At 42.1% G+C, this 24188-nt stretch overlaps 1 protein-coding gene across 2 annotated transcripts in view; it reads right to left on the minus strand.

The window, feature by feature from the left end:
* Positions 1–24188, minus strand: part of ITGB2 (integrin subunit beta 2) — a 156686-nt gene that overhangs the window by 66806 nt on the left and 65692 nt on the right. The window lies entirely within an intron of this gene.

Genomic DNA, 24188 nt, shown 5'->3' on the forward strand with positions numbered 1-24188 from the left:
CCCCATCAGGCTTGCTCCAGAGTCCCTGCTTTGTATATCCATTTGTATGTCTCTCCTCATTGGCTCACTGGCTGTGATTGACATTAGTCGGAGTCAATAGTTCCCACTGCTTTCTCGGCCAATGAGAATAAAGAGACCCGGTAGAGCCACTGCTCTCGTGCACATCGCTTGATTGAGATGGGGCTCGGGTACGTTTTAGGGGGGGGGGGCTGCTGCACACAGAAGGTATTTTTTTACCTTCATGCATGGAATCACAATGTCCTGTGCGTAAGTAGTGCTGTGTCAAATATTTCACAGAGCCTGCCTTCTAAACTACAAAAGTGCTGAGCGGTGGAGTTGCAGGAGGTGTATTCAGTACAGAAATTACTGCTTGCAGGCTGCAAGGTACCCTGGGATAAGTAGTCCTTGGAAACTGAAAGTAAACAGCAGAGGAGAAGCTGCAAAGTACAACATGAAATTATATATTTCCAGTAAGCTTATATTGGATTGTCAAAAATAACTATTGCTTTTGCAATTATGATGTTATAAAATGAAGGTGTATGCTCAGTGACAGTTAACAGACAAACCATAGACCACATACGATCACCTTAACCTAACTACCCTACCCCCTGTCTGCTCATACAGAGGTTCTGGCAGGGGGTGGTTTGGACTCTTGAAGACATTACCACATTGAGGATACCTTTGATGCTGACAGTGTGTTTGCTGGGTTTGGTGGAGGAAATGGCACCCCTAAGAGCACAAAGAATTTTATTGTCGGTTACTCTGTTCTATGCGTGCAAGGCTATTCTTCTGCATTGGAGGAAGACCGAAGCGCCATCGGTGGAGTCACTAGTGAACAAGATGCTGCCATTTTACAAAGCCACATACCTGAATAGAGGATGCCTTAAAAAGTTTCAAAAGATATGGCAGGGTTGGACTGAGAACCCATCTACTCTTCTCTGAGGTGATTGTGGTCTACCACCGGTGAGGGTGTTTTGGTTGCCTTGTTTGTTTTTTGTCTGTTTTTTGTGTTATTTTAAGCGCCGGTTCACATTGCAGCGACGCTACCTTGCACCGCGCCGCTACCTCGGAGCGGCCGCCACGGACTTCATAACATTGAAGTCTATGGCGGTCGCCTCCGGGTCGCCCCAAAGAAGCCCCCGGACCCTTTTTCTAGGTCGGAGCGACTTGTGTCGCTCCTATTAGAACGGGTCCGCAGCTTCCCTATGGGAGGCGACCTGCGGCGACCTGTGAGGCGACCAGGTCGCCTCACAGGTCGCCCTAGTGTGAACCGGCACTTACTTGTGTGTTTAATAATTAATAAAAATTATTTTCCAAAAACCTAACTACCCTACCCCATAACTAAATGGTTACCTAAACTATCTGGCCCTTAGTTACCTATTTATAACAGGCTACAAATGGTGCTTCCTAATTGTGGCATATAAACTGCAGCAGCTAAAAGTCTGGGTTTATTGATTCCCCTTAATCGTAGTTTTCTGCATGAGTGTGGTTATGATAAAACTATATTTTGACCCATTATTATTATTATTATTGCCTATTGTTAGTGTAAAACAAATCCAAGATTCGGGCATAGTAGGTAGTTTCTGCAGCTGTTGCGAAATAGGGTACCGTGAAATAGCAGCAGCTATATTTATACCCTAACTGAATTAATCACAGCGTATAGCTTCAAGTTATCCAAACAATTACATAGCTTAGTAATGAATTAAAAATTCATTAAATAGGGCAAAATCTGTCATAAAGAACTAAAGTATCTAAGAAACCACTGAAGTTTAAATGCTGGAGGTGTAGCAATATGCAGAGATGCAGAGATTGTTACATATGCATTACCTAAACTATACTAGACAAAATTTACATCCTATCTAGCACTGGCTCGGCAAGGCGCGCCTGCTTTTGTCATAAACTTATATTGCCTTGGTTCTGTTCACCGGCATAAAGCTCAGGAGCTTATTTTATGCTATGAATCATTAGTTGACATTCATTAAGTGTTTGGCAGTTTGAGTTTAATTTGCAACAAATTTAGATATCCTATTTTTCAAACAGAAAAGAAGGTATTGGCAGAGAAGGACAAGGAGAAGACACAAGAGTAGGCTGAAAGCCAGATCTGCCAATGGCTAAATACTTTACAGTAATGCAAAACAACTGAGTTCCAACAGCACTTCAGAGTCTGACTCCTTTTATTTTAAGTAATTTAACATGTTCCTTCTCCTAACAGTAGCAAATGATTATAATTTAAAATGCAGTCATTTTCCATTACTACCAGTGGTCTCATCTCTGCCTGATGACAGCTTGAATGCTGATCATAGTTACATAGTTAGTCAGGTTGAAAAAAGACACAAGTCCATCCGGTTCAACCAAAAAAAAAAAAAAAGTATTGAAAACCTAACCATACAATCCCATATACACAATCCTATACCCGCTGTTGATCCAGAGGAAGGCGAAAATAAACCCCAGCAAAGCATGATCCAATTTGCTACAGCAGGGGAAAAAAATTCCTTCCTGATACCCCAAGAGGCAATCGGATATTCCCTGGATCAACTTTACCTAAAAAAAATGTTAGTACCCATTTATATTATGTACACCTAGGAAAGAATCCATACCTTTTTAAAGCAATTTAGTGAGCTAGCCAGAACCACGTCTGGAGGGAGTCTATTCCACATTTTTACAGCTCTTACGGTGAAGAAACCTTTCCGTATTTGGAGACAAAATCTGTTTTCCTCTAGACGTAAAGAGTGCCCTCTTGTCCTCTGTGTTGACCTTAAAGTGAACAACTCAACACCAAGTTCACTATATGGACTCCTTATGTATTTATACATATTGATCATACCCCCCTCAATCTCCTCTTCTCAAGAGAGAATAAATTCAGTTCCTCTAATCTCTCCTCATAGCTGAGGTCCTTCATGCCTCTTATCAGTTTGGTTGCCCTTCTCTGCACTTTCTCCAGTTCCCCGATATCCTTTTTAAGAACTGGTGCCCAAAACTGAACTGCATATTCCAGATGAGGTCTTACTAATGATTTGTACAAGGGCAAAATTATATCCCTCTCTCTCTCTGGAGTCCATGCCTCTGTTAATACAAGAAAGGACTTTGCTTGCTTTGGAAACCGCAGCTTGGCATTGCATGCTATTATTAAGCTTATGATCTACCAGAACACCCAGATCCTTCTCCGCTATGGATTCCCCCAGTTCTACTCCCCCTAGTATGTATGATGCATGCATTTTCTTAGCCCCCAAGTGCATAACTCATCTATGTGGTCTTTTATTAAACTCTCCAATATCTCCCCGACTATAGAAGTTAAACTAACAGGTCTATAGTTACTTGTCAAAGACTTTGATCCCTTCTTAAATATAGGAACCACATTGGCCCTACGCCAATCCAGTGGTACTATTCCAGTCCTTAACAAGTCCCTAAAAATTAGAAACCAAGGCTTAGAAATTACAGCGTTCAATTCTTTTAGGATGCGTGGGTGGATGCCATCTGGACCAGGTGCTTTATCCACCCTTATACTGTCTAAATATTTCTGGACCATATCACTTTTGAGCCATTGTGGATCATTTGGGGCTGTGTCAATACCGTCCTCATTATGGTCATGAGCTCCCCCATGCTCCTTTTTATATACAGAGCTGAAGAAAGTATTTAATAAATTTGCCTTTTCTTTGTCCCCAGTCACCCACTCCTGATTATTTTGTAAAGGGCCTACATGCTCAGACCTAACCTTTTTACTGTTAATATATTTGAAGAATTTTTTAGGGTTTGTCCTACTATCTTTTGCAATCCGTCGTTCATTTTGAATTTTTGCGTCCCTGATTTCCTTTTTACATATTCTGTTATATTCTTTGTAACAATTAAACAATGATAGTGTTCCCTCATTTTTATATTTTTTAAAAGCTCTTTTCTTTTTATCTATAGCTTTTTTAACTTTTGCCGTGAGCCATATAGGTTTTATTTTTAGCCTTTTAAACTTATTACCCATGGGAATATACTTTGCATTGAGTTTCCATAAAGTCTTTTTGAAAAATTCACATTTCTGTTCTGTACTCATCGATGCCAATATTCCCTCCCAGTCTAAATCCTGGAGAGCAGCCCTCATTCTTGGAAAATTTGCTCTCTTAAAGTTTAGTGTTTTTGTATTTCCTGTATGCGTTTTTTGCTTACAGCTAACATTGATCCCCAACAGTTCCAACTATAGCTGCTCTGAAAAAGGGTCTCAGAATCCCTATGTATAGAGAAAGGCTGGACACAGGGTCACAATTCTTTGCTCCAACTAAGCATATCCCTGTCAGGTGGCAAGCCTTAGAGGAAAAAAATTCCATCTGACTCCAAAATAAATGCATTTAAGTATATGTAAACCCAACATTTCTTATTCCTGATATGTGTCTGCTATACCACATACTTGAAAAATGATCCTATTCTCTTTGTATTGCTTCCTTTGTGTGAAATCCCTGGTAATCTTGCCAGTCCCTCTGCTTTCCTATCAAAAACTGAGCACACTTGGCAGGAGAGCACAACGTGGTCAGTTTTCTGGCTGTGTTGGAGTTCAGCCCATTTTCCTCCAATGGTCAGACACCCCCACTGCACACAACCCTGCTGCACAGGCATTCACTAGGAAGATCGGAGTGCTGCTGTTTCTCCAGCCTGAGCTCATTATGCAGCCTAGAATAGAGATTATATGACCACCTTTAAAAAGGGGAGAAAGGTATTTTTAACGTTTTTTTAAATGTATACATTGATGTTTTACCTTTAATTCCTATATAAAACAGAATGGGTTGTTTTACAAGGTGAGGAGTTACATATACTTTAATGACCTCTTTCCAATTCACTGAATGGTACGCTAAAGTCACTCCTGTGAATACTTTGGGAAGACGCACCCCTTAACCTCCTTCTCTGACAGGCCTTAGTTGGTGGGATCATCTTTTTAGATGCTTGTATTTTGATCGATGGCTGAAATGTAGCCCCAGTTATGTTGGTGTTCTAAGCTTTAATTGTTGACCTCCCCAGCCATTTGTGCTAAGTTGGCATGTTTGGCTCATTCTTTCAAGCACTCTCAGCCCACTCTTCCCTTTCACCCCCCATCTCTATTTTATTTCCGCCTTTCTCTCATTTTTTTTTAGTTACCTCTTTTTTTTTTTTTTTTACAAATAGAGAGTTTGTTATCACATACTGTATATCCCTACCTCTCTGGCTACCATGCTCCATACTTTCCTATACTATATGAAATAATACATGGTTGGAACATCTATACCTCCAACCAGTGACTAGTGGTTATAGGGAAAATTGTTTAGCATGCCTGCTGTGGACCCATCTACTATTCTGTGTACTATGTTTTATGGTTCAAATTTATGTTTGTCCTTTTTATTAATGGGTACTATACATCTTTATACTATTCCCTATCTTAAGTTATCTTAAAAAATGTATTAAAATGTAAAAAAAAAAAAAAAAGGCATACATACAGTATACTTTAATTTAATCATTACATCATAAAATAATAAACAGCTGTGGACAGCACTAAATGACACAATAAATGACCAAGGACTGCGGTGAACAAAGATCAATATGGTGAACAAGCAATTATTCTCACCCTTCTCTGTTTACTCTATTACATCACCCCCCCCCTTATCTCTGTGGCAACTGGCCTGCCCCTTGCCCCCAAATGGGTACTGCCTGGTAACTGGGAAGTCTAGTCATGTGCATGGAACACCCATCCTTCAGATCCACTACTGCTGGTGCCAAAAGTGAATGGAATTACAGGTGTGCAGCACTTCTTGGTTCAGTGTACAAGTTTTGTAACATTTAATGTATTTAAAATATGGCAGCTGTCTTCTGACAATTCGAAATGGCGCCATTGATTCATTTAGAGGACATGCCATTCTTTATCCAACAACTACTTGCACACATCAGAAACCTTACAAATCAGGAGCTAAGCCTTTAAGTCCTTATTGTGATTGACCCTTTGCACTGCCTCCAGGAAAATGTCTTGTGAAAGCTGTTGAATGCCTGCTGCATGTACAGTAAGTGAATCTACTGTATGTAGGCAAGTGTAACTAGATTTGCCTTCTTCTTATAAAAATACCCTTTCATCATAAAACTATTGTCATTGATTTAGCCATATACTTTCAGGTTATACTGCTGCCTACAGGAGAATTTGACACTACAAAACAAAAACTCTATAGGCTATCACAGGATAACCCACTCTTACTATGAGCATGACTCAGTTTTTTGCTAGTGTTTCTTTGTCTTTGATTGAGTCATATACTTTCATGTTATACTGCTGCCTACAAAAGAACTGGACACAGTGAAACAAAAAACTATAGGCTATATCAGGATAACCCCTCCCACTACCAGCATGGCTCAGTTTTTTGCTAATGTCCTAGGAGGATGAATGTTTTCTTCTCAGCTCTGTTGGGAAAAGTCTAGTCAATTTTTTTCCATCAATACTTTTGTTTTTCCCTTCAGTAATGATTCTGCACTACTGTATATAGCTGCTTTTGCTGGTCTCTACAATTGCAAATATCCAGTGTGGCCTTTCCTTAGCCTAAGTTTGGAATGCCATGTCCAGACCCTGCAGGGATAGCCTAGAAGTGACCTTCTGGTAATGGGTTCCATATTAGGTGCTTTTCAGACCCATTCTGGTAACAAGTTAGCCACGAAGCACATTCCAGGTCTAGATAAGTTGGCATTGCCCTATCTCTGAACAGCACAGCCCCATTGTATCGGAGTAAACATTTTTTCATGGAGTTCTTCTTAAAAATTCACACTTTTACCATAAAAGCTGTTAACGTTTGGGGACTAAATGCTGATGTGCTCTGCTGGGTGAAATTTGCAAAAGAACACCCTGCACTTCTTTTATTGACATTCAGCATTCAGAAAGCATATCTTTCTTTCTGTTCCTGCACTTAAAATTAGCATATGGAGCTCTGATCTCTAGTCTGTTGCTCCTGCCTACCTACAATGACTGTGATCACCTCCAGCCATCTTAACCTGGCTACCAGTTGTCTGGGTTTTTGTGAGTACCTGAAGCCTTACCTCATACACTGAGCTTAGTTGCACTACTGCCACACAGTCACAACATGTCTGTATCTAGACAAAGAGTAGACAGTCCTGCTGCAAGAGGCGACAACAGCTCACCCTCCCCTAGTGTTTATAGGAATGTTTGATTTGTACCTTATGAAGGTATCTGATATCTGGTATAGGGTCCACCTAGTTATTGCTTAATAACCAGGAGTCTTTACCCACTGTGGCTTATACATTCAAGGATTCTACTGGCCAACACCTAGAATCCTGCTTTAAAACTCATTTTTGCTGGCGTGTCCTAGGCCTTTGCCCAATTCTGGCAGTGATCCTAATTTTGTAAACTGTGGAAGAATGGTCTATATCCTTTAAAAGAGAACATTCTACTGTGGCAGTGAATACTTTCCCGATTTAAAGACTATGGAACAGATGTCCGTAGCCCTACATTTCAGCTGGAATGGCCTGCTGAAAGCACTTTGTACACTTTTCTTGGTGTCCACTGAGATGCACAGATTCCTCCCCTCTGTGGTAACTGTTTGATAATGTTCTTGGTACTGCTTGCTACAAACTGAGGTATGTTGGTAGTAGGATGGGTTAACATGTGCTAGCATACAGATTTTTATGTTTGTCCTTCCTCCTGGGAGTAGTATAACCTAAAAGTATATTACTTCCTGTGTCTTTCAATGGACTCAAAGAAAGGGATTTTAGGGTGAGTACAAAAATCCTACTTTGCCTTATATTCTCTATAAAAGTAGAATCTGTGCACTGTCTAATATTGATTTGTAAGTTAGCTCTGACTGAATACTCCTAGTTCGTAAGGTACAGCTAAGGCATTCATTAATCCTGAAGGTGCACCAATAGATAGAGCATCTGGCTAGGGGTGCTTAAAATAAAATTGCTTTGCTTCAAAAGATCAATAGTAGTTATTATTTCAAAGTAAGGACTGATAAACAGAAACTTAGACTTAGAGTCTTATTCTCAAGGTGACTCTGTATCACGGAAGACATTTGGAATAATTTGTAAGGTTGGGAAGTAACATCGATTCTTGTATTTTGGTAAGGCCTCTTACACACAATACTCCTGTATGAGCAACTATTTTTCAGCCGTTTTTTTTTTGTATTTATTTGCGAGTATTTTCGCGCAAAGGTGTTCGCGCAATTTCACACGCACGTGTTCTTGTTCTACACAGTATGTAAATGGGCATTTGCATGCATAATGCGTAAATTACTGACCAAAAATTAAGAATTTTCAATTTTTTTTTTACTGAAGAATGTACGGTGCTTGTGTACGCACCTGTGTGCATAGGCACATTACAATTAATGGACTGTATTTTAGCTCAGTAAAAAAAAAAAAAAGCTGTACTGAGCTTTTTCAAGCTGAAGCATGCAAGAGGCCTAAGAGTGAATGGGCTACCCGGCCATAAATGTTTACTATGTTTATAGTAACCCAACACATGCTAAAAATAAAAAAGGCGGGACAGGCAACCTACATCGCTGGATTGGGGCACAGTAGGTGTAACAATATGCATTGCATTCACCTCCATTGAGGTGAATGGAGCACCGTATACTGTATATCCCCACTAATTTAGCACAATGTTCCCTGATAAAGCCATGTAATTGGTTTAATGAAGGTGTTTCTTTATATGCTGTTTAGAACAGTACTGTGGAAAACACAATAATAATAGCCTGAAATGGCAGAAATCCAGTGGGAATAGATGAAATTTCCAAAGGCATACAGTTATATGTTAATAATAATACAGTTAATGTATAATTAGGACAATAAAAAAATTTAATGAAGGGACATTATAACTTTCACTCATAGGAATGTAAAATTGCAAGCTAACTTATGTGAGGAACAACAGTGACATTAGCGTAGTTAAAGTGAATGGAAACGATCACCTTGTAAAACAACCCATTAAGTTTAAAATAGAAATGAAAGGCAAATGTTTGTGTACAGATATAAGAAATATATTATAAATACCTTATTTCCCTTTTTTAAAAATGATTACATTTCCTCTGTTCTCAGCTGCATAAGAGTTGGAGGGAGGAGATGCAGCAGCACACTGAGCTTCCCAGTGACAGGCTGTGCAGGGTGGGGTGGGGGCGTGTCAGGACAAGTCTGATCATTGGAGGAGAGCAGGCTGAGTTCCCAGCACAGCTAGAGAACTGACCACGCTGTGTTCTCTTGCTTAATGTGGTCAGTTTTTAAAAGGGAAGCAAAGGGACTGGCAGGAACACAAGTGATTTCACACAAAGGAAGCACTACAAAGAGATCAGGATACTTTCTCATACAAGTATATGGTACAGCAGGCATATATTAGGAATATTAAATGGTGTAGTAACAAACGCTTTAACACACTTATACAGAAAGTTTGCATATCTGAGCAAGGCCAAATTAAATGCAAAAAATTCACATCTGATATAAGATGAAATTTATGATATAAGACACATATAGGCACAGAGAAGCATGCCATGCCTGATTTAAAGAATACATGTACCCTATTTGAAAATGGGCTACTGTACATTGCAAAATGCAGTATAACATCACTGACTTGCACTTGAATTTTTGTGCAGTTTGTGAATATATCTTGAAGCCAGTTTCTGGGACTCCTGTTGCTAGTGAATGATAAAGCACTGCTTTTTTTAGTACATGAGGGGACTCCTCAGTTGAAATTAAAAATGAAAGCCTGTGATGCATAGACAGAGTACAGTCTATAATACAATGTAATGTAAAGAATTATTTCAAGTCTGTCCTTCAAAGTAACAAAAAAAAAAAAAGTCACAAGCTTTCTAGGTTACATCATTTATTGTAACCGCTATGAACAAGTCCAATGCAAAGCCAACCTTGATTATTCCAGAACTAAAATGCTTAACTCTATAGACCAGCCTTTTTCAACCAGGGTTCCCAGGCACCGTGGGGTGCCTTGAGATTTCTTCAGGGGTGCCTTGGCAAAATGTCCAGAAATTACCCAAAAATTGTATGCAAGCCAGTGTGTGGATGAAGCCTACCTTTCACCATTATAACCTTCTAGCTGCTGGTGTCCTAATGACCAATGGTATTATCGGTTGATATGGAGGATGTCAGGATGTCAGTCGCCTGCACAGCATCCTTATACCCCCCTCTCCCGCCCCTCTCCATCAGCGTTGGGGTCACATTAGCTAAATGATGGAGAAAAACTAAGTAAGAAGAGAAACATTGGAGTGCTAACCAGTTTGCAAAAGTGTACTTGCTATGGAAGAATAAATCCCCTCTAACGTTGCGTGTTCTATGTGTGTGGATGTTGTTGCATTATGTAACACTCTTAGAATAGTTTTTACATTTTAGAATGGGGCACTTCGAGACTGTCCATAATTTTTAAACAGTGCCTCGAGATTGTCCATAGTTTTTAAAGGGTGCTTTGAGATTTCCATAATTTTTAAAGGGTGCCTTGACTGAAAGAAGGTTGAGAAAGTCTGCTATAGACTAACAGAAAGTACAAATATGAAGACCTGGTTAGCTCCATTATTAGGGGAGCAAACAATCATCTACTGATTATCTACCAGTCAAAATCTTTGATAGAGAGATAGCATGGCTGCATATTACTTGAGCTAAAGAAAATGTTTGGACTATTCTCTACATCTTCTACAGTTGCATGTGAATCTTTTCAGTCCTCTACTGAATATCCACAAATGGAATAACAAGGTAAAATAAGGGTAAGTTGTGCTTTCATGTTTTTCCTCTAATCTCAGTGAACTAGGGGCAGGCCTTCAACAGCCTTATGATGAATACAGTGAAGCCGTGGTTTCTGCCTAAATAAATAGGTACTAAATAAAGCAGAGCTTCACTCAAAAAGGGAAGTTCCCCTTTAAGGCCTCCTCCCCCCTCCTCTTCCCCAAATGGCTTTTTTTATGGGGATGGGAGCGGGTATCTGGATTTGACAGGTACTTGCTCCCACTTCCGCTTGGATCACCTAGGCTGAAGACGTCAACGTAGTGACGAAACACGTTAGTTGGAACACACGTCGTGATGTCACAGGAGCGAGTGGAACGCAAGCTGGACATTACCGGCTCAAAGCGTGACTGCTCACTGGATATATTTTTATGTATTGCTTTTACCTACTACTTACTGATGAAGGAAAAATAAAACTTTTAAAATGTAATACACCATCTGGAGCTTCTTTTTTATACCCTTGTCTTGGCCTGACGCAGACACAGTGAGAAAAGAGAAGGTGGGACCTGCCATACACTGGGAACGAGAGGACCATTCCAGGAGTGGGTACCTATCCTGGCCCTGGTGGCCAATCAAGCGTTTTTTGGTCTTAGTGCTATATGGCATCTATGACCAACTACATCCGGTGAGTGACCCATCTACTACCTTCACAGGGTGGAGAGTGATCAGCGCCATTTACATATCACTGAGTGGATCGGCAGACCTGCAATGAGCACTTGCACCTTATTTCCATTTTTTGCACAAAGAACAATCCCTTTTGAACTGTGATCACAAAAAGTCACCTTATATTTAAATGGACTTTATAAGGCACCAATGAAACACCAGCACCTTATATATTTTATGCACCTTAATTGAATTGCTTTATTGTATGCACTTTGAAGTCTTGGTTATCACCGCATATATGCACATTTATTTGATGCACATTCATATATTTATCATATCCTTTGTATATTATATTTGTTTACAAGGATTTTGCATCATTTGTAATTTTGAAAGTACCACAGTATTATACAAATAGCAAGCGCTATAGTTAATTTAGTGGCTATACATATTCAAGCCCTGGTTTCTGCCTAAATAAATAGGTGCTAAATAAAGCGGAGCTTCACTCAAAAAGGGAATTTCCCCTTTAAGGCCTCCTTACCCCTCCTCTTCCCCAAATGGGGAGGGGAGCGGTTATCTGTATTTGACAGGTGCTCGCTCCCACTTCCATTTGGATCACCTAAGCGATCCGACTGGAAGTTCTGCTCTCCCTCCTCACAGTCATTTGGGATACGTCACAGGTCCCAGACGACTGCAGGACCATACATAATGCGCAGCGAGGCTTACCCGACTGGTTACCCGACTTTGAAGCCGCAAGCTGTCACAGCTGGGTGCCCACAGTTGAGATGCCAGCGCTGGGGACAGAAAACAGAGGAAAGGGATGGTTTGGGTGAGCACATCACTGGATCGTGTAACAGGTGAATGTCTGTTTTTTTTTTTTTTTTAAAGTAATCAGCTACAGTTTTTGTAGCTGCTGACTTTTACTAAAAACAAAAATGCTCCTCTTTAAGCCATGTTTTTTCATGTTAGCCTAAATTGACATTATGCTGGGTCATTCACAGGGGGAACACGTGGAGCTGTCAAATAGCCAATTCAGCTTTACATTCATCACAGAATATTCAATTAAATAGTGCCTTGCCTTGATTCATTTGTATAGTGTGAGTGCTCCGAACCATGCCAGAGAACAAATAAAGTGGTTGTAAACTTCCTATGGTTTATGTCTGCTGTGTCATTCCTCTGCTATTTGCATAGGCTGTGCGTGCACCACGGAAAGTGTGAAGCCCAGCAGCTGAATGATCTAATTCAGCTGCTTAGCTTCACAGTTCCCATGGTGCACACAGGAGGAGAGGGGCAGGAGGAGAAAAAGCAAATCCCCTCTCTCCTATCCATGTGAGGGAGGAAGGAGGGGAAACTGCCAGTGCAGGCTCTGGATTGTGTGGGAGAGATGCTCTCAGCTCAGAGCCCTGCGGCAAGCAACCCCGCTGGGAGCCGCCCCTGAGATTGGTGGAACCCCAGGGCCCGGTCATAAGTGCGACCTTTGCGACACTGGTAGTTCTGCCACTGCTTCCTGCCCTATGCTGTGCAATGCGTGAAATCAGATCCCCTACCTCCTGGAGCTAAAAAATACTGTGTAAATTCTGTACTTTGAAGGCTGTAGAGGAAAGAGTGATGCAGATAAACAGGTACAACTTTTATAGAATGATCTGTTTCATCTTTGTGTATCACCTGAGGCTAAACACTTCAGTGGGTAAATGTAAAGGTTTACAACCACTTTAGATGTACCATGTCCAGAACCACTACACTTCAGTGTAAGTGCACACCCTGTCTGAGCACAGAGTTTTCCATAATTCACTAAGCACAGAAGCAGGGATTGCTATGGTCTGGTTGTCAGAGGTGATGATGTAAGTGTGCTCAGGAACAATTGCTTATAGTCCAGTTAGGGTACCACCTCATCTCTTTAAAACAGGACGCACATTAATTACATACGTTCAGGTCCATAAATATTAGGACATCGACACAATTCTAATCTTTTTGGCTCTATACACTACCACAATGGATTTGAAATGAAACAAACAAGATGTGCTTTAACTGCAGACTTTCAGATTTAATTTGAGGGTATGTACATCCAAATCAGGTGAACGGTGTAGGAATTACAACAGTTTGTATATGTGCCTCCCATTTTTTAAGGGACCAAAAGTAATGGGACAATTGGCTGCTCAGCTAATCCATGGCCAGTTGTGTGTTATTCCCTCATTATCCCATTTACAAGGAGCAGATAAAAGGTCCAGAGTTCATTTCAAGTGTGCTATTTGCATTTGGAATCTGTTGCTGTCAACTCTCAATATGAGATCCAAAGTGCTGTCACTATCAGTGACAAGCCATCATTAGGCTGAAAAAACAAAACAAACCCATCAGCGAGATAGCAAAAACATTAGGTGTGGCCAAATCAACTGTTTGGAACATCCTTAAAAAGAAAGAACGCACCGGTGAGCTCAGCAACAACAAAAGACCCGGAAGACCAAGGAAAACAACTGTGGTGGATGACCAAAGAATTCTTTCCCTGGGGAAGAAAACACCCTTCACAACAGTTGGCCAAATCAAGAACACTCTCCAGGAGGTAGGTGTATGTGTGTCAAAGTCAATAATCAAGAGAAGACTTCACCAGAGTGAATACAGAGGGTTCACTACAAGATGTAAACCATTGGTGAGCCTCAAAAAAGGAAGGCCAGATTAGAGTTTGCCAAACAACATCTAAGAAAGCCTTCACAGTTCTGGAACAACATCCTTTGGACAGATGAGACCAAGATCAACTTGTACCAGAGTGATGGGAAGAGAAGAGTATGGAGAAGGAAAGGAACTGCTCATGATCCAAAGCATACCACTTCATCAGTGAAGCATGGTGGTGGTAGTGTCATGGCGTGGGCATGTATGGCTGCCCAGGCCTGTAGATACATTTTTGTTCTGGGGGGATTCATCAGTAGGTACTAAGTAAAAGTCTTTTTTAAAAAAAAAAAAAATTGCGCCAAATTAAAAAAAGCTTGAAAAAGGAAAAAATTATGTGTTGCTCATAGTAAGCAATCACATTCTCAATTCTTTTTTCTCAGATCCTCTTGAAAATTGAGCCTGATTTCAGTTTTGCCTTCTTCCAGTTCCTTTGAACATTGCCCAGTTTGGTTGGCTATTGTCCAGCCAAAAGCTGGATACTGGCTGAAGGAAAAAAACTGACAAATTACTGTACTAAAACTCGCTGTGTTAGTACAGCGATCTCCCCAGCTGTGCTATTGGGTTTCCCCCCTCACCAGAAGACAGTGTACAGTGCCCTCAGCCATTGGACTGTAATTTCCAATCTTACTGAGCAGGTGCAAAGGGCACCATCTTGTGGAAAGAAGCACTCACTGATTTTTTTTTTTTTAAACCTGGCATACCAGACAAGAGAAGCGGCACTGTGCATTGTTCATACATATAGAAAATACTTCACAACTTCCGAGTTTCCGAGAATGAGGGACATGACAGGGAGGAAGTGACTTGGGTGTGGCAAAACATTAGAGTGGGAAGGTCTAAGAGACATGGTTAAACAGAACCTGGGCCTCCTTGTACCTATAAAATACATTGAGGCTGGGGCCTCCATAATTGCTGTTGTGTTAGCCTGTTAGGCCCTGACTTTTCACATGTAGCAATTTGGGTTCTCTACTGGGCAGATGCAAAGGGCATCATCTTGTGGAAGGAAGCAGCAAAGCACACACTGATTTTTACGGTGCATACAGGACAAGAGAAGTGGTACTTTACAGACATCGCAGAGTCCATACATACAGAAAAAGAGAAGATACTTAGAATGCGGTGCACCCAGGAAACACAACAGTATCACAACAGCAATGCAAGACTCAGCCCAGCCTTAGTTGATGTAATTAAGGCCCTGTTCATATGTAGTGATGGGATCACGGGCTGGCAGTATCCCCGTGATTCTGCCTGCAATTCCAAATCACACTGCAATGGTGGCAAAACGCAGCATGTGTGTTTGTGTTCCTTTCATTTTTAGTGGTGCTAAAACATGGTGTGGTTTTGGATCCTTGTGTGATAAATCGCTCAACAATCACAGCAAAACCACACCACATTTTGGTGTCACCAAAAATAAACAGAACACAAACACACGTGCTGCGTTTTGCCAGCATTGCCGTGCGATTTGGATTGGAATCTGGGTGTGATGGCGGGTAGAATCACATGGATATTCTGCCCACAATCCCAAATTGCTACATGTGAACAGTCAGGGCCTAACAAGCTAACACAACAGCAATTATAGAAGACTCAGCACCCAGCACCTCAGTCAACAAACTTTGGCAGCAGTTCCCACAATCTTAGATACCCAGTTATAGTATGAATAAATGACAGGAAGAAATTCTGCACTGCAGTTTTAGCCTGAGGAGCACACAAGGGAAACAGGCACACACAAACACACACACACACACAATTAAAATCCAAAATTTGAAACTGTGCTTGGAAAACATCATTATTAAAACCACAACTAATTGGTGATATAAGCAGCGACTCTGCTCTGCTGTGAGATAATTAACACAGAATACATTCAAATATGTAACAAAACAGCCGCGCAAAAATAAAGTGATAATAAAAATAATGTGATAATAATAATGTATGCAATGCATGCTAGCACATTATGCCATTAACTTTCAGGGAGAAGATTTTTTGTGGTTTACTACCACTTTAAGATAACACCAGTAGGCCTAGCATGGAACAACTTCCTCAGCAGGAATACAATGTACCAGGCTAGCAGCATACATTTAAATAGGGGTTAATAACCTTCAGGGCAGCAATCAAATGAAGTAGCACAGCACTTCATACAGCTAAGGGTAAATCTCAGAATGTTCCCACTGTTATGTGAATGTGCAGATAGCACACACATGGGGGAGTGAGAGCCTGTTCATTTGTAGGTCGCTTTCCTTTTTTTTCAGAGCCAATCTTTGTCATAAAATAGATAACACAAGAGCAAAGAAAAAAAATCCATCCTGCCCACTATGCTTATATTCAGAATGGCAGGATTGGTTGAGATCATCAACCTTACACCTATTTTACACTCTAATATTGAGACTGAGGTATGCATTGCAAGCATGAAATAGGAGTAGGATAAGAAGAGATATTATGAAAGAGTTTATAAAAACAGAAGAAAAATCTGAGCTCCAACTGTTCTAGCATCCCTGAACTTGATCCATGGTTGAAGTTCAGAGCTAGAACACAGCACACAGAGAGAGACACACCTGGTGGTTGTTAGTGACTTGTCCTCCTGGAGTTAAGGTTAAGGTCCAGACTCCAGCAAAGCACAGCAGCACTTCAGAGAAAAAAAAGCTAACAGCACTCAGACTCAGGCTCAGGCAGCTCCTTCCTCAAGCGACAGCCAAAGGCAGGAAGTGACAGCTCGAAGAGAGGAGGAGCCGATCATATGTGTCAGTGGGCGGGATAGGTGCTGCCCACTCTCTCCCGCTCTGCTCTCAGTGCTGCTGATCTCCTGGAAGCTTCTGTAACTGGCTGCTACTGACTGGTAAAGTCAAGACATGCCTCTGGAGTCTCAGTCTGGACTAGAGAGGAGGCGTGCAGGCAGAGCAGACAGACAAGAGCACTGTCAGCCAGAGCCTCCCTCATCCTAAGCCAAGCCTACAGCCCGGGCGGCACTCCAGGTGGTCAGGTGGAGTAACAGCAGGCAGCAGCATTAAAACAACAATGCATTAGAGCCTAGTGCAGCGAAAAAAAAATTATTATTATTTTTTACAATGTATATTGTACACTGATGCTCTGGGGAAAGGGGGGGGGGTTAGAGGGGTTGAACCCCCCCCCCCCCCCCCGAGCATCAGTGTACAATATACATTTTTTATTTTCAAATATTTTTTTATTAAAGTTTTGCAAAAAGTAAACAAAGTGTACAACAGTGCAATTTACACCCATAAGGCTTAGTCATATATCACAAAGGTAGCATTACATCCTCATAATATAAATCAAGGCACAACTGACACAGATATAGCCGGTGTAAAAAATGCAACAGAAACAGAATAATACTAGGAATGGCAGCCCAAGTCAGGGTCAGGTCTGAACCCCGAGTCGGCCGCCAGGTTGTCCAGGGGCCCGAGTCCCCCCCCCCCCGGCGCCCCTCAAGGGAACATGCTGCGCCCTAGGAGGGAGGTGGTCCCTGACCCCCGGCCTTGGCCCCCCTCCCCAAACTGAGGGGGGGCACCGGCTCTCCGGCTGTGCACTGTATTGAGTAAGAACGATAAAGTGGGGAGAAAAAAAAAAAGAACAAAACAAAAATAGAAAGGGAAGAAGTGAGCAAAGAAGAGGGAAGCAAAGGGTGAAAGAAGGGGAAGAGAGAAGGGAGTCAAGTGGTCCACGAGGGCCCAAGCAGTAGCAAGGAAGGAGATAGAAGGAGAAATTAGTAGCGGTGGGTAGAAAAGGTAGGGGGGGGGTCGGTCCACCCTCATTAGGTTACCTCGCCTCCCCCAGCTCCTGTGGGGGTCAATTTCACTCCCCCTTTAATGGGGGCCTGCCAAATATCTGAGCCAAGGATCCCACGTCTTATCAAATTGGTGCATTTTATCGTTAAGCAGTGCCACCATCCGTTAATTTATCATGATCCATGTCAGCTTGGCTTTGAGCAGCTCTAGCGGTATAGCAGGTGAGCGCCAGGAGCGGGCTATCGCAATTTTAGCCGCTGTAAATATAAAAGCTATAAGGCGCTTAGTGGGTTTAGACTCCCCCTCGATCCGCCCTCCCAACAAGGCTTGGTGGGGGGATTTAACTAAATTGACCTGCGTCAATGAGTAGATTAAATTATACGTGCGGATACAGAAACGTCTTACTTTCGGGCAAGTCCACCAAGTATGGAATACAGTACCCGCCTGTCCGCATGCCCGGAAACAGTCGGGGGACGCAGTACGAACTGCCGCCGCCAACCTGACCGGGACCATGTACCAGCGGAGGAACACCTTGTAGTTAGCCTCTATCAAAGAGGTGTTGAGGATGGATTTGGAGTAAGATTGTGCTAGGGTATTCCATTCCGCGCGGTCTAAATTATCATTTAGATCTTCCTCCCAGCGGAGCATGTACGGAAGTTTAGTGTCGTCATCGTGTAACATGTTATAGATCGAGGATATGTAACTCTTTTGCTTGTCCACCATTTGCGTGGAGGTAGTGATGTCACTCTTGTTTTTTAGTGAGGCTACATAATGAGATATTTGGGTATAGCGTTAACATTCACTACCCGGGAGGGAGTATTTTTCCTGCAGCTGGTCCCTAGTAAGCAATCCCCGGTGATCACACAGATCTGCCAGCCGAAGGAGGCCTTTGTTTGTCCACCACTCGAATGCCGAGGGACACAGGCCGGGGGAAACGAGGGGTTGCCCAACAGAGGTGCCAGAGGCGCGTGGGGGGGATTTAAAACTGTGTCTTTTCGAAAGTCTATCCCATATGCCTAGGGAGAAGGACAGAGTGGGGCAGAGCACCCCCGGTCTGTCCTCAATATACATTTTTTTTTACAATGTATATTGTACACTGATGCTCTTGGAGGGGGGGTTCCCCCCTAACCCCCCCTTATCTACGGCCCTGTGGCTGCCAATGGAACTGGTTCTCTTGTATTTATTGATGATGTGACTACTGACAAAAGCAGCAGGATGAATTCTGAAGTGTTTCGGGCAATAGTATCTGCTCATATTCAGGCAAATGCTTCAGAACTCATTGGACGGCACTTGACAGTGCAGATGGACAATGACCTGAAGCATACTGCGTAAGCAACCAAAGAGTTTTTTAAGGTCCCATTACTTTTGGTCCCTTAAAAAGTGGGAGGCTAATATACAAACTGTTGTAATTCCTACACCGTTGTAACGCTCCTGCGTTTTTATTGTAAGCTGGATTTGCAGCTGCAGAATCTCCACTCAGTAGTCATGTAGAGATGTGTTGGAATACCAGATCCAACTTTCCAGACTCATCACTGTGGGCCTGTCTGCTTCAGCATACAGATATACACACACTCAATAAGATGTTCCTGGAGTGATAGGATGTATATGATAGTATGGAGGTGATGTGCTGAAGGGACAGGTGTGAGCAGTGACAGTAATGGTAAGCACTTGATAGTAATGTTCAGGAGAGTAGTAGATGGTAATAGGTAGAATGCAGATAGGTTAGTAATCATGTATGGTAACAGGTGGTAAGGACAGCAGATGACATAGACAGGATAGACTAACCCAGTGCAAGGATAGATGGTAGTAGACTCAAGAGCTAGCAATCTATGTAACAGTGCAGATGGTAGAATTAGTATGCATAGATAGTAACAGTCCTTAATGTGCAGAAGATGATAGTGTAAGTTAGTTATGGAGGATTCCCCTGTGGGGTACTTATCACTAGTAAGGTTTAGTAAGTAGAGGGGTCCAGTAGTGAGGGAGTGATCCGGTAGCGAGATACGGGATCAGTTGCGAGGTTCCGGTCTGTTCCAGGTAAAGGCAAATAGCTGGAGGTTCTGACAGCAAGACAAGGCTTGTGAGCATGTAGACACACAGGAGTGAAAGCAGTATGCCAAGAGTGATCCGGTAGCGAGATACGGGATCAGTAATGAAACAAGTTCAGGTAGCGAGATACAGGAGCGAGTAACATCAGGTATGGCTGCTTCACAGACGGCTTGAACGAACTAACCATGCGGTTAGAACGAACAACGTGAGAGAGAACGCTGGCGATTGAAATAGCCACTCAGCGGCGCTCAGCGATGACGTCATCCGTCTTAAAGGTGTATGCGTTCCACCTAACTAGAAAGGTGGGACGCAATGTTTTGAAAGGAAAATGGTAAATAAGGGTACCAAAGGTATCAGAATCTTACAGTACCCCGCCCTTAAGGCCGGCTCCGGAAGGCCTATAGCACTGGTTTCTCCGGGTATTTCGAGTGAAACCTTCGTATAAGCCTAGGTGCGTGAACATCAGAGGTATCCAACCAGGTGTCGTCTTGGGGTCTTTAGTTCTTCCATCTTATGAGATATTGGAGTCTTCCTCTGTGGATACGAGAATCCAAAATCTCCTTAATCTCATATTCTTCTCCGCCTTCAACTTGTACTGGAGGTGGAGGCAAGATGGTAGGCCTTATTCCTTGGTTAGGAACATGTGGCTTCAGTAGCGACACATGAAAGATGGGATGTATTTTGAGATCTGCCGGTAAGGTGAGTTGCACTGCAGCTTTTCCAATGAGTTTCTTAATTGGGAAGGGTCCCAGAAATAAAGGTCCAAGCTTTTTGCTAGGGATCTTTAATCTTAAATTTTTTGTCGATAGCCAAACGAGGTCCCCATTAGCATATTGCGGAGAAGGTCTTCTACGAAGGTCGTAGTACCTTTTTTGTTGACTATGAGCGTTTGTGATGGTGGTATTAAGTAAACCCAGAGAGTCTTTTATTTGGGTAAGATAATCCGAGGCTACTGGGTTACTTGATGGTAGAATGCGTGGTGGAAGGAGTGTGGGATGAAACCCATAGTTCAAGTAGAACGGACTTTGCTTAGTAGTACTGTGGGTTGCGTTGTTATAAGCAAATTCCGCCAGAGGGAGGAGGTCCACCCAATCATCCTGTAGGTATGATGTGTAGCAACGCAAATATTGTTCTATACACTGGTTGACTCTTTCAGTCTGTCCGTTGGTCTGAGGGTGGTAGGGAGAAGTGAGCTTTCGCTCAATCCGTAGTATTTGACATAGAGCTTGCCAAAATTTGGAGATGAACTGTGAACCACGGTCGGATAAAAGAGTCTTTGGAATTCCATGTAACTTGAACACATGTTTCATTAGTAGTTCGGCTGTTTGTTTAGATGAAGGTAGTCTGCGAATAGCAATGAAATGTGCCATCTTTGTCAGATGGTCCACTGACACTAGAATGGTATTAAATCCTTTGGAAGGTGGTAGTTCTACTATAAAGTCTAAGGACACAACTTCCCATGGGACCTGGGGTATTGGTAGACTGCAGAGTAGACCAGATGGTTTTGTAGTGTCAATTTTGGACCTTGCACAGATGTCACATGAAGAAACAAATTTTTGTACAGACGTCTTCATATCAGGCCACCAAAACTGCCTGGTAAGCAAATTAAGGGTTTTCGTCATACCCATATGTCCTGCCATGGGCACGTCATGTGATAATTCCAAGATCTTGGTGCGCATAGTAGGGGGTATGTAGAGTTTGTCGTTGTAATAGAGGAAGCCTTCTGCATCAGTACTTAGTTGTGGTGGAGGTGAATCCAGTCCTATACTGTGCAAAATCTCTTCCTTCAGGGAACGAACAACACCAATAATATGTTCATAGGGTATTATAGGAATAGAAGGGATTTCGGTGCAGTTATCTTCGGTTAATCGTGATAGCGCATCCGCTTTTTTATTTTTGTCTGCAGGCGTGTAGGTCACTAGGAAGTTGAATCTTAGGAAGAATAATGACCATCGTACCTGCCGGTGGGAAAGAGTTTTGTTAGTCTGGAGGTATTGAAGGTTTTTATGATCTGTATATATGAGTATTGGTAATTGGGTACCTTCAAGTAGATGTCGCCAATTCTCCAGTGCCAGTTTTATGGCAAGCAACTCCTTTTCACCCACTGGGTAATTCACCTCTGGGCTGCTTAGTGATTTTGAGAAGAAAGCAACTGGGTGGAGTGGTGAAGTATTTGTTGGTCGTTGGGAGAGAACTGCTCCTACTGCCATATTTGACGCATCTACCTCCAGAATATATTGGAGGGATGGGTCTGGATGGCGTAGTATGGGAGCAGAAGTAAAGCTTGATTTTAACAAGCGGAAAGCTCCATTTGCTTCTTCTGACCATTGGAATGGTTTCTTTATACTTGTAAGTTGTGTGAGAGGTCTCACAATAGCAGAGAAGTTCTTGATGAACTTCCTATAGAAGTTTGAAAATCCAAGGAATCGCTGTAATGCCTTACGAGTTGTTGGTATAGGCCAATCCAGAATACAGGATATCTTGCTCATATCCATCTTGATTCCGGTTTTGGATATGATGTATCCTAAGAATAATATTTCTTCTTTATGGAATAGGCATTTTTTTAATTTCACGTATAGATTGTGTGCGAGTAATCTGGATAACACAAGTCTTACATGTTTTATATGTTCAGACAGAGATCGAGAATAGATAAGTATATCGTCCAGATATACCACAACACAGACATCAAGTAAGTCTCTAAAGATGTCGTTTATGAACCTTTGAAAAGCTGCGGGAGCATTACACAACCCGAATGGCATCACAAGATATTCTAATAATCCGTATCTGGTTCTGAATGCTGTTTTCCACTCATCTCCGTCACGGATTCGGATTAGGTTGTATGCCCCTTTTAGGTCCAATTTAGAGAAGTAAGTAGCCCCACGCACTTGTTCAATGAGTTCAGGGATGAGCGGTAAAGGATAGCGATCCTTTATTGTAATGGTATTTAATTGCCTATAATCGATAATAGGCCTAAGACTTAAATCCTTATTGCGGACAAAGAAAAGTCCTGCAGCTGTGGAAGAAGTAGAGGGTCTGATGAACCCTTTTGTCAAATTCTCATCCAAGTATTCCTTGAGATGAGAGAGTTCATCCTGTGAAAGAGGATAAACATGACCGAAAGGTAATTTGCTGTTAGGGAGTAGATCGATAGTGCAATCATAATCCCTATGGGGAGGCAACACTTGAGCATTTTTCTCAAGGAATACTTCGGACAGATCCTGATAGCATAGTGGTGCAATCTCATCTGACACCACAGACAGGATCTTTCCATAAGATGGGAGGTTACACGTAATCTCACAATAGTGAGAAGGGAAAGTTAAAGTCTGTCTTTTCCAATCTATGATTGGTTGATGTGTGTGTAACCAGGGGAGTCCCAAAATAATGGGAAAATGGGGTGAAGATAGTATATCAAAGGAGGTGGTCTCCATATGAGACTCGTTAGCAGTGACAAGGAGTGCTTGTGTCTGATTGGTGATTGGACCAGAAGATAGCGGGATACCGTTAATGAAACTAACAGAAACAGGTTTAGGTTTTGAAATAATAGGTATTTTATTTAAAGTAACAAAACGTGTATCGATATAGTTCCCACAAGATCCTGTGTCGATCATAGCCTTGGTAGTAATCCTAGTCTGGTCCCACTGTAATGTTAAATGAACAAAGAGATAAGGTTTAGAAAAGGAAGTCGTTAATCCCCCTAGCAAGACATGTGAACACTCACCCTCTTTTTTGCGGACAAGGGGACAGACGCTTATCGAATGATCCGGGGATGCACAGTACATGCAGAGATTACTGGATCTTCTCCTGGCTCGTTCAGTAGTTGATAAAGGTGGGCGTATGGTTCCTACCTCCATAGGAGTAGGGTCAACGGCCGAAATCCGAGAAGGACTAGACAATGGCATTCCCATTTTCTCAGCCTTTCTTTCTCGCAGTCGCCTGTCAATGTTGATACTGAGTTGTATTAAGGCATCCAAAGTGCCAGGTAAATCCGCTCGGGCGAGCTCGTCTTTAACGGCTTCTGACAACCCGAGTCTGAACTGAGTTCGCAGAGATGTATCATTCCACCCTGAATCAAGGGTCCATCTTTTGAACTCTGCTACAAAGTCTTCTACAGGTCTCCTTCCTTGTTTTAAAGCCCTCAATTGGATATCAGCAGTACTCTGCCTCTGCCTATTGGGGTCATCATATAAACTAGCGAGTTCCGCTAGGAATAAAGGATAGGAGTTGAGAAGCTGATCATTTTTCTCAAAGAGAGAGTCTGCCCAGGCCCGTGGATCACCCGTTAAGTATGAAATGACGGTACAGACTTTAATTTGATCAGTAGGGTAAATACGAGGTTTTAGCAAAAAAAACAATTGACATGCGTTTTTGAATTCACGAAATTTTTTCCGATCACCTGTAAACACTAGAGGAGGGTTTATTTTAGGTTCAGGGGGTTGA

Source organism: Pelophylax lessonae (genome assembly GCF_965119305.1).
Source record: "Pelophylax lessonae genome assembly, chromosome: 6".
In the NCBI taxonomy this organism is placed as follows: domain Eukaryota; kingdom Metazoa; phylum Chordata; class Amphibia; order Anura; family Ranidae; genus Pelophylax; species Pelophylax lessonae.